The sequence below is a fragment of the Eptesicus fuscus genome, chromosome 14 (assembly GCF_027574615.1).
Source record: "Eptesicus fuscus isolate TK198812 chromosome 14, DD_ASM_mEF_20220401, whole genome shotgun sequence".
In the NCBI taxonomy this organism is placed as follows: Eukaryota; Metazoa; Chordata; class Mammalia; order Chiroptera; family Vespertilionidae; genus Eptesicus; species Eptesicus fuscus.
The window spans coordinates 72,693,180-72,704,367 of record NC_072486.1 but is presented as its reverse complement, the minus strand read 5'-3'; the positions used below and the strand labels follow the sequence as shown (position 1 = coordinate 72,704,367).

The 11,188-nt window shown below is 47.0% G+C and overlaps 1 pseudogene; it reads right to left on the bottom strand.

The window, feature by feature from the left end:
• Nucleotides 1-6,388: 6,388 nt before the first annotated feature.
• Nucleotides 6,389-6,896, bottom strand: LOC103295949 (39S ribosomal protein L50, mitochondrial-like; annotated as a pseudogene).
• Nucleotides 6,897-11,188: the final 4,292 nt, after the last annotated feature.

Below are 11,188 nucleotides of genomic sequence, written 5' to 3'. Positions count from 1 at the left end.
TGTCCTGTAAATTTATGAAAATACTAGAGGCCGGGTGCACGAAATTCATGCACAGGTAGGGTCCTTAGGCCTGGCCAGCGATCAGGGCTGATCAGGTTCTCTGCCTCCCCGCCTCCCTGCCTCCTCCTACCCTCACTCCCTCAGCACCCCACCACTGCTGCTGGTCACCTGCCATGTTCTGCACCGCCCCCTGATGGTCAGCGCACATCATAGTGAGTGATCAAACTCCCGAGGGGACACTTTGCATATTAACCATTTATATATATAGATGGTCATCCTTATTAGTAAGTAGGGAAATAAATTAAAACAATGAAATATTCATACCACCATTGGGGTTGGGGGAAAAACAAAACATGGACTATACCAGGTGTTAGCAAGAATGAGGAATGTTGAACAATGGGAATTCACAAACACTCCTGATAGGAGTAAAACTTGTACAATCAATTTGCTTCACTTGTTAGCATTCTCTAAGAAGTCTAAGGATATACATACCCTATGACCCAAGACGTCTATTCTCAGGTTCAAGAATATTCCTAGGAAAATTGTTCATAATAGAAAAAAAAAACTGGAGACACTACAAATGTCTGTCAGCAATAGAATCAGTAACTGAATATTAAACCATTCACACAATGGAATGCTACTTTAAAGGGAAAAAAATAGCTGAGGGAGGGAGCTTAACTAAAGCTATATATATTTTAAGTTTGGGACAAACCTAGAAAAGGATAATGTGGAAGGAAAGGCCAGAGTACCAAAAGGTTGTATAATGGCATTGTTACCAGAGAAGTGAATTCCTGTCGCTCATGGAAGCGAGGTTCTTGGGGTACCACTGAAAGAAGAATGTTCAGAAGCCCCCCACAGGAGAATGAGATTGGGAAAAGGCTTTATTTGTGTGAAGTTACATTCCTTGGGTTCCACAGTCTCATATCCCTTAAGCCGGTCCTGGAAAAGGTGCAGCAGAGGTTCCAGGAGAGCCAAAAAGAAGGCCCGTGTCCAGAGCTTCCGTTCCATGTTACAGGCCAGATGTAGTTCAGCATCGAAGCTAATTCAATTTTGTTAGCCTATTGTGGGGGTCCCACATGGCTGTGAACCATGTAGGCATAGGGGAGCACAGCCCCTGCAACAGGAGTCCCAAGAGCCTGCTGCCTGGAGCCAAGAGAGATGCTTCTTTGTTTAGAAGTTTAAATATTCAGGTTTCTTGTACTTGCAGTGGCCACACCCATTCTGGCCACTGACTCCCTCCCAGGTGTGATTGATGGGCAAGCACCATCCCACATCACTTAGACTTTACTGGACATGCATCTAAACTGCCTTTGACCATTCGCTTCCCCCACCAATCAGCAGGGGATAGTGTTAATTAGCAAAACTATATAAATTGCAAGCCTAGCCCTAGCCAGTTTTGCTCAGTGGATAGAGCGTTGGCCTATGGACTGAAAGGTCCCGGTTCAAGGGCAGGTACCTTGGTTGCAGGCTCAATCCCCAGCCCTGGTCAGGGAGCCTGTGGGAGGCAACCAATCGATGTGTCTCTCTCACATTTCTCTCTCTCTCTCGCTCTCTCTCTCTCTCTCTCCCTCTCTCTCTCCCCCCCCAATCTCTCTCACACAGCGATGTTTCTCTCTCTCTCTTTCTCTCTCTCTCTCAGTCTCTCCCCCCCTGCCACCTTCCACTATCTCTAAAAAATCAATGGAAAAGTATACTCGGGTGAGGATTAAAAAATAATAATCTACACTAATAAAAGAGAAACATGCAAATTGACCATACCTCCGCTATGCCCATAAGACACACCCACCAGCCAATCAGGAGTGAGTATGCAAATTAACCCAACAAAGATGACGGTGGCCACAGAGCTGGAGAGAGCAGGAGGCTAGGGTTGCCCCCGGCGATGGAGGAAGCCAAGCTTTCCACACACCCTGGCCAGCCAAGGCCTCCACTCCAGGCTACAAAGTTTCAATTATAGAAGATAAATAAATCCCAGATACCAGGGCCTCCTCTTGGGTCACCAGGGGGTGTGACCGGCCTGCAAACCACCACAGGCCCCTCGCCCAGGCCTCCCCATGCCCCAAGGGAACCCCCACTCTGATCCGAGACACCCTTCAGGGCAAACCAGCTGGCCCCCACCTCGTGCACCAGGCCTCTATTCTATCTAATAAAAGAGTAATATGCAAATTGACCATCACTCCAACACACAATATGGCTGCCCCCATGTGGACACAAGATGGCCACCACAAGATGGCCAGCAGGGGAGGGCAGTTGTGGGCGATCAGGCCAGCAGGGGAGGGCAGTTGGAAGGGACCAAGCCTGCAAGGGAGGGTAGTTGGGGGCGATCAAGCCTGCAGGGGAGGGCAGTTAGGGGTGACCAGGCCAGTTAGGGGTGACCAGGCTGGCAGAGGAAGGAAGTTGGGGGTGACCGGGCCTGCAGAGAAGGGCCGTTGGGGGGGACCCAGGCCTGCGAGGAGAGCAGTTGGGGGGGGACCAGGCCTGCAGGGGAGGGCAGTTAGGGGCAAACAGGCTGGTAGGGGAGCTGTTAGGCATCAATCAGGATGGCAGGGTAGTGGTTAGGGGGTGATCAGGCTGGCAGGCAGAAGCGGTTAGGGGCAATCAGGAAGGCAGGCAGGTGAACAGTTCGGAGCCAGCAGTCCTGGATTGTGAGAGGGATGTCCGACTGCCCGTTTAGGCCCGATCCTGGTGGTGGGATCGGGCCTAAACAGGCAGTCGGACATCCCTCGAGGGGTCCCAGATTGGAGAGGGTGCAGGCTGGGCTGAGGGACACACACCCCCGTGCACGAATTTCATGCACCGGGCCTCTAGTATATATACATGTATATACTAGAGGCCCGGTGCATGAATTCGTGCATAGGTGGAATCTGACCAGCCTGGCCAGGGGGAGGGAACATGGGTGGTTGGCCAGCCTGTCTGCTGGTCGAACTCCTGGTCAAGGGGACAATTTGCATATTAGCCTTTTATTATATAGGATATACACTGAGTGGCCAGATTATTATGCATTCAGAGATCATAATAATCTGGCCACTCAGTGTAGATACCAGTGGATCTAGGCAGGGTTTCAGCTGGATTTGGCCAGGTTGGGAGGGCTTAGTACTGAGATGCAGACATAGCATCCAGGCATGAGAGCGTGGGGTGATAGACAGCAAGGGCTCTGAGGACTAGAGATAGCCTTACCATGGCTCTCCCTCTGACTCCACAGCAGCCCCCAGGAACTCCACCCTGAGCTCCCAAAATTGATCTATTATCACAATAGTTTCCCATGAGCACAAAAGTGAGGAATAATTAGGATCAAGATCTGAAACTTTTGTCTGCAGGTGTATTTGGAAAGAGTAAGGTGAACAGTATCAGTAGACCAGGAAGGATGTTGAAAAGTTACTCAGTTCCTTGAAGAGGCAGCAGAAGCTAAGTGAAAAAGAAAGAGAAAAGAATTTTTTTCAAAAGCAGAAAATGTCACTACTGGGATGGGAGCTTTCAAGGCTATTCCCATAGCTGAGGGATTCAGAATCAGACCCCTGAGGCAGACTGCCTGGGCTCATGCCTGACTCCACAACGGAGTAACTAGTACATAGACAAGGTACTGACACTCTCTGTGCCTTAAGTACATATAAGATGTCACCCACCTCCTATCCCTGCCAGGAAAAGTGTATAGAACCAAGCCTGACCCTGCTTATTCTAAGTATCTACGTGCTATTATTATCTCTTCCTGGGTAGCAGGACATTGTTTGCCTTGACAATTCCATTCCGGCCTTTCTATTTTTCCAGGAAATCAGGGTGTGGTTCTGGGATCAAAAGCATTCAGAATAACAAATCGACCAACCATTCTGTCTGAAAGAAAGGCAAGTATTGGCGCTAATAGGCTGGCTAATTCTATTTTAATTCTAGAATAAGCAGGCTAGTTGTAATATCTGGAAACACATGTAAATTTATTTATACTTATTTTTATTTTTGTTATCCTCACCCAAGGATATTTTTTCCATTGATTTCTAGAAAGAGTGGGAGGGAAGGAGCAGGGAGAGAGAGAGAAACATCAATGAGAGAGACACATCAATTGGTTGCCTCCTGCACTCGCCCTGACCAGGGCCAGGGAACGAACCTGCAACCCAGATATATGTGCCCTTGACCGAGAATCGAACCCAAGACCCTTTGGTGTATGGGCCAACCCTCTACCACTGAGCCACACTGGCCAGGGTGAAAATTTATTATTTTTTTTTAAAGAAGACACAATCACACTCTCTGGACTTCTGGTTTCTCATATGTAAAGTGTGGTGGGGACTGTGGGTTCAATTGGGGGCTCCAACTGAGTCCCTCATATTCCTGAGGTGTCCTGAGCCTCCAGGGAAGGATGGAGGAGAAGCTGAGCAGGCAGGTTGCCAACCTCCCTTCAACCACAGAGGCCACACTGCATCCGTTTTATATTATTGTAACTGTAAGAACAAAACACCTGGAGATGAAAATGGAGCAGAACTACAGGCCCTTGACTATAAATGTAATTAAGTTCCTCCTGCAGTAAGAGTCTCAAAACTCCTCTTTTTGTAATTAACAGAACTGCTATTAAAATATTATACCCTAGCCCAGCCAGTGTTGATCAGTGGTTGAACCCGGAGGTCATGGGCACATGCCCGGGTTGTGGGCTCAATCCCCAGTAGGGGATATGCAGGAAGCAGCCAATCAATGATTCTTTCTCTTAATTGATGTTTCTCTCTCTCTCTCTCTCTCTCTCTCTCTCTCCTCCCTTCCTCTCTAAAATCAATAAAAAATATTTTTTAATGTTATACCCTTATCTTTAATTCATGACAAATCCAAATGAGCACACAATTTGGAAAGCAGCAGAGAGGGGAATGAACAAATTGAATTAATTCCTGTGCTGGTATCAATGTAGTGCCACAGAAAGAGAGATGCTTTGCAAATTTCAGTCTGTTAAATATTTTTATCTGAATTCCAAGATGGCAGTGGATTAAGTGGAATCTACACTAACATTCTACCAGAACCAAACTAGAATTACAACTAAAATAGAAAAATCATCCTGAATATGCAACTGAAGACAAGCCGGAGAGAACCCTGAGAGCCAAGGACAGAAAGTGGAGAGCACATAGAGACTGACAGGAAGTACGGAGGCACGAAAGGGCTGGCCAGGCCTGATCCCTGGCGGGAGGCAGCCAATCGATGATTCTCTCTCATCATTGATGCTTTTAACTCTCTCTCCCTCTCCCTTCCTCTCTCTGAAATAAATAAAAAATATATATATAAATTGTTTAAAGTACCTTTTTTATCTTTCTTAGGAATTTAGAAAGCTCCATCTCGGAGAAGCTCTTTCTCATGGCAGATGTGTGTAGTTGGTCTAAAAGTCCTATAACTGCAGAGCCAGCTCAAAACAGTCCTGCGCTGTTTGATAGGGTGCCAATTGTTTCCCAGGGACAGCAGCCCAGGACCACAGGTCCTGCAGCAGGAGCCTGGGCAGAGGAGAGAACTTTGGCCTCCAGCTGTACCTGGAACCAAAGTCTCACCCCCCAGTGGACCTGAAGGAACAGATCATAACCAGAACTTGAGCACTGGGACCTTTACAGAAGCCAAGCATCCATTTTCCAGAAAGATCCGGCGTTGATGCCCCGTTACCATAAATGGCCAAGTTCGGAAGTCCTTCAATTAAAGCCTGCCCCAACAGCACTTCTGCATAGATGTTCCCCTTTTTTTTCTTTTTATAGAATCTGGTATATTTGTTACAATAAAAGTCACAGCACTTAATAATTGGCACATATTTTCTTTCATTTATAATACTTACACTAAGGAAATGGCAAGGCAGAAAAACAAATTTCACCTTTAAAAAAATTAAAAACACAACACAATTCAAGAAATCTACTTTAATTTCAATAGAGATTACTTCAGGATGAACAGAATCATTCTCTACTATTTCTAGTAGTGCAGTAAACCAAACAGGGAAACATCTTTCTAAAATATCCCCCGCAGACTTTTATGCTTCTTTTATACGTATCTAATCTGTTTCCTCAACTATATATATACTGCATATAATGCTATCTTAGATTTAAGAGTACTGACAGAATTAAAACATTTTCTTGCCTATGAAGAGTACAGCCACTTCTGAACACACCATAGCCTTATATTTTAAACCCAAGTTAATTAGAGTGTCTGGAGAAGAAAATTTTCGTAAATTATTAATGACCTGATTCTATTTTTTAAAGTTTCAGCAAATGTGAAAAAAAGAAAATCTCATTGTCAATTCATGATGTTATGAGAAAAAAAAAATAATGCGTTCTCCCACAGAAAAAGTGGTTTTAGAGAACAGTTCTGATAGTATTCCAAAGTATCAAAAGGTCTGATAGGTAGCCTCCTTGTTGGGGGGCGGGGGGGAGGTGGAGGGAGGGAATGATTACAATAATTTCAATTCCTCTTCTGAATTGCTCAGTAGCCCCAAGTGATTTTCATATTGGGAGGCAGATTACTGGCCACAAGTTCACCAAATTTAGCTCTATCTTGAACAGGCACATTATAGAACTCAAGAACATCTCTGACCCTGCACAGCTCATGGAACCTGGAGTTAGGCATGGCATGGCCCAAGTCATCAGCTAAACGTGACAAGAAACTGAACTTCAGATGATCATCTTCCAGGGAGATGTCCTGCCAATTGCTAGGAGCAGATGAGCCAAAAATGTCTTTGACGCTAGATTCCACACGACTCTGGAGATCTTCAGGAGGTATGTATGTTCGGCTTTGTAAGGGTGGACACACCAGGATAGGTTCTCTCTTCACCTCCTCTGCTGTCTCAGCTACAACTGGCTTTTTCTGTTCTCTGAATTGAGACCAAAACTCTCGACGTGGGACCCCTGCGATTATCCACATGAGGCCTTTTCTCAAAAACCGGGCACTGAAACCGCCACCATGTCTACAGAGAGCTAGGCAACGGAGCTCCATGTTCCCCTTTACCACTTAAAAACCCTTAACCTAGTCCAGCAAGTAAGATAGATTTGAGGTACCATTACATCTCCTGTCTTCTCAGTTGTCAACTTCTCGATCAATAAACCTTTCCTTACTCCAAACTCTGATGTTTTGAGTACAAAGCGTCAGGCACACAGACTTTGGTTTGGTATCAGACCCACTAAAGTTAACATATTTATTAGACACTAGAGGCCCGGTGCACGAATTCATGCACCAGTGGGGTCCCTCCGCCTGGCCTGCGGGATCAGGCTGAAACCGGCTCTCTGACATCCCCCGAGGGGTCCTGGATTGCAAGAGGGTGCAGGCCAGGCTGAGGGACCCCACCCATGTACGATCAGGGCCAGGGAGGGACATAGGAGGTTGGCCACCTGGGGAGGGACTGCCGGAGGGCTCCAGGGCATGTCTGGACCATCTAGCTCAGTCCCAATTGGCCAAAACGCAGCAGCAAGCTAACATACTGATTGACTGTCTGCCCCCAGGTGTTCAGGGCATGTTATAGCAAGCAGTTGAGCAGCCTTAGCATATCATTAGCATATTACACTTTGATTGGTTGGACTGTCGACCGGATGACCGGACACTTAGCATATTAGGCTATTATTATATAGGATAATAGATACAGTACATAGGGCCCATGATACAGTTATGCCCCATGGAAGTGTTTTAATTTTTGTTTCTTTTAAAATCAGAAGAAAAAAATATTTTTAAATAATAATAATGAATTCAGTTTGGATTATATTCATCTTTGTACCAAAATAGTTGTAAAACATAATTACTTATATTTTTTATGGAGGAAAGAATCCATAAAGGCACCATGCCTATAGCCCCTTAATGCCACAACGCAGCCCTGAAGTTTACAGCTCACAGTAGTGAAAGGCCACAAAGGGTGCTTGATGTGCAGAGCCCCAGCCCAGCTCTGATCCACTTTAAGCGTTAATCATGTCATCAGATTCCACTTTGTGTTAATCAAGTCATTAGCATTCCCTTTTTGTCCTGATGAATCCCTTGCCTAGCACGTTAGAACTTTCCTATTCAAACTGGGGTGGCAGATCAACAGTATGAGCATCGTCTGGGCTTGTTAGAAATGCTAACTTTCAAGCCCCACCCAAGACCTAATGAATCAGAATCTGCTTTCTCATAAGATTTTGAGTAATTAAGCATATTAAAGTTTGTGAAGGGCTGGATGAGACCAAAGGATTTAGATGAGGTGAACTGAGGGCTGTAGAGAGAAAAGGCTGACTGACATTGGGGCAAGATCAATGCCTGAGGGTACCTGGGGATTTCCTAAAAAAAGATGGTAGCAGCACAGGTAAAGAGATGGAATGCTAAGAGAAGAGTCAGGAAGGAAGCGGGGATGGAATTTAAGAGAACCTGTCAGGAAGGTTTTGCCTTTATGGTGCTTTCCCCATTGGACTCTGGAAAAGTCTCTTAAAAAAATTATTTTTAAGTGGTAATGGGGAAAAAATATATATATATTAGAGGCCCAGTGCATGATTGAATCATGCACGTGTAGGCTGTCTGCCCACTGGTCGGGACTGGTGTGGCCGGCAGCTCCGAAGTCCCTGGGCCCCTAGGGCGAGGCGGGGCGGCGGCGTGGTTCTCCGTGGCCAGAGCCCAGGCCAGGGTCTTGCCTTCGCCTCCCGCCCAGGAAGGCTAGGGCCACCACGCCTCCTCTGCCTTCCAGCTCCCTCATGAGCCCTCCCTTGGCCGGCCCGGGCTGCATGGAAACCCGCGTCCTCTGCGGACACCTCTGCACGCTCCTGCGGCCCAACTGCCACCAGACTCCTCCCCCGGGAGCGGCGCCGCCCGCCCACTCTGCCTCGTCAGCCAACCGGGGCCTCCAAACACCCGGCTCGCTGCCCCAGAGGCCCCTTCTATGCCGCAGCACAGCCATGGGGCAGACACTGAGCTCGTGCCTCCACTGGCGACGCGAGCTCAGCGTCCTGCTGGCCCAATCACCAACCCGGCCACCCTGAGTCCCTCCCCCTGCACCTCCCGCTGGCCCAATCATGGGCGTAGTGGAGTGATGGTAATTTACATATTACCTTTTTATTATGTAGGATATATGCCTAAGTGACTGGCCAACCGGTCAGTAGCTATGACATGCACTGACCACCAGGGGGCAAACACTCAATGCAGGAGCTGCTGAGCGACAGCAACTTTGCAGAGTGCCCTCTCACACTCCGGGACCCCTCAGGGGATGTTGGATTACCAGTTTCAGCCCGATCCCCACAGGCCAGGCTGAGGGACCCCACTGGTGCACAAATTCATGCATCAGGCCTCTAGTATATATATAATTGATTTCAGAGAGGAAGAGAGAGACAGAAACATCAATGATGAGAGGGAATCATTGATTGGCTGCCTCCTGTATGCCCCCATCAGGGGATCGAGCCCGAAACCTGAGCATGTGCCCTGACCAGGAATCAAACCCTGACCTCCTGGTTCATGGGTCGATGCTCAACCACTGAGCCACACTGGTTGGGCTGGAAAAGGCTCTTTAACTTCTGCCTGTGTTGCAAGTCTGAACTCCTGACCATACTGCACATTGGCGCTCCAGAGACTGAAGAACACAGTAGAATCCACAATAACCAGCAAGCACCACCATCTCCTGAGCTGGGCCTGGGCAACAGCACCACACCCCCTCAGAGCCTGTGTCCAGAGCTTTGAGGAGGTGACCTGAGCAGCAAAGGGAGCCCTCGTGCATATTGGAACCAGAATCAATGTAGACGAGGAGACACCAAAAAGCAGCTTCCTTTCAACCATCTTAATAGGGATGTAAGACCAAAACGTCTACTTTCCTACTGTGTCCTAGGTAAAACGGAAGCAGGTGCTAGCTCTCAGGTGATGTCTCATCTAAGTTTTCTTCTCCAAGAGGTGGTTGAACAGTAACTCTACATTTAAGGAACTCTCCAGTTACCTCCAGCTGGAATACTTTCAGCCCTATTCCTCCCCGATCTGGGAAGCTTTCAGGGGCACCACTCACAGCCTTCCTCTCTCCAGCTTCTAACCAGTTGAGAAACGCACACAAGAAGCCTGACTGTGACAAAAGGACAATTTCCACCTTAAAACTAGTGAAGCTGTTGAAAAAATAAAAACCAATTTCCACACCCCTAGGAAAAGCCTGATTGTCTTATATATACTGCAACTCACCTCGGTGCAAGGCACTTACAAACCAACCAGTCTCTGTCAGCCTCTTACTCAAAAGTCAGCCAATCACAGACTCATCCCAATAAATATGCCACAGTGACCACCAAATAGCAGCTTTATCTGAGTAACCAGGCTCCTGCAGAAGATGTCTTCACCCCTTAAACTTTCGCAAATCCTCCAGTCCCTGAACTCCATACACCCCCTATACAACCCCATCAGCAGTTTTATTGGCAGTGCGCTCAGAAAAACTGGGCCTTTTTACTATGGTTAGCAATCAATTCGATTTTGTTGTCTTATTTCAAATATTGAGTGAGGGTCACATCATGCTTTGACACCTTGAACATAAGAATATGTATGAATATAACATCCTCAGCCAGTTGCAGGGGGAGAAGTTCTGTTGGCTAACTACATAAAGGGGCCATGGAAAGCCTCGGCATCCTCTTACTAATGTGATATGCAGCAGGAAGGGGAAGAGAGATTATTAGAGGAATCCTGGTTTTCACTGTCCAATTGGCTGTGGAGTGGAATGTCCCCTGGACTCTTTCCATCTGGCCAAGCTTATTACAGTAGTTACTTCTTGGGGCAGTCACCAATGGCCGAGGATTTAATCAATCATGACTAAGTATCGAAGCCTCCATAAAAATCCAAAAGTACAGGGTTCAGAGAGCTTCCAGGTTGGTTAACCAGAACACAACCATGGGCCTCTGTGCTGGGCCTCAAACTCCATGGGGACAGAAATTTCTTGGTTTGAGACTTTACCCTATGCCCCTCTTCCTCTGGCTGTTGATTCATATCCTTTTATGCTTTGCATTAAACCAGTAATCCAGTGAATAAACTGGTTTCCTGAGTTCCATGAATTGCTCTAGCCAATTCATCGAACCTGAGGAGGGAGTTGAGGGAACCTGTGATTTATAGCCAGTCGGTCAGAAGACTGGTAACAAACTGGATTTGTGATTGGCATCTGAAGTGGGGGAGGGGGATAGTCTTGTGGGACTAAGCCCTTTACCTGTGGAATCTGATGCTATCTCTGGGTTGAAGTGTGGGACACTCAGCTAGGATTGAAGAATTGCTTGGTGGTGTGGGGAAAATCACC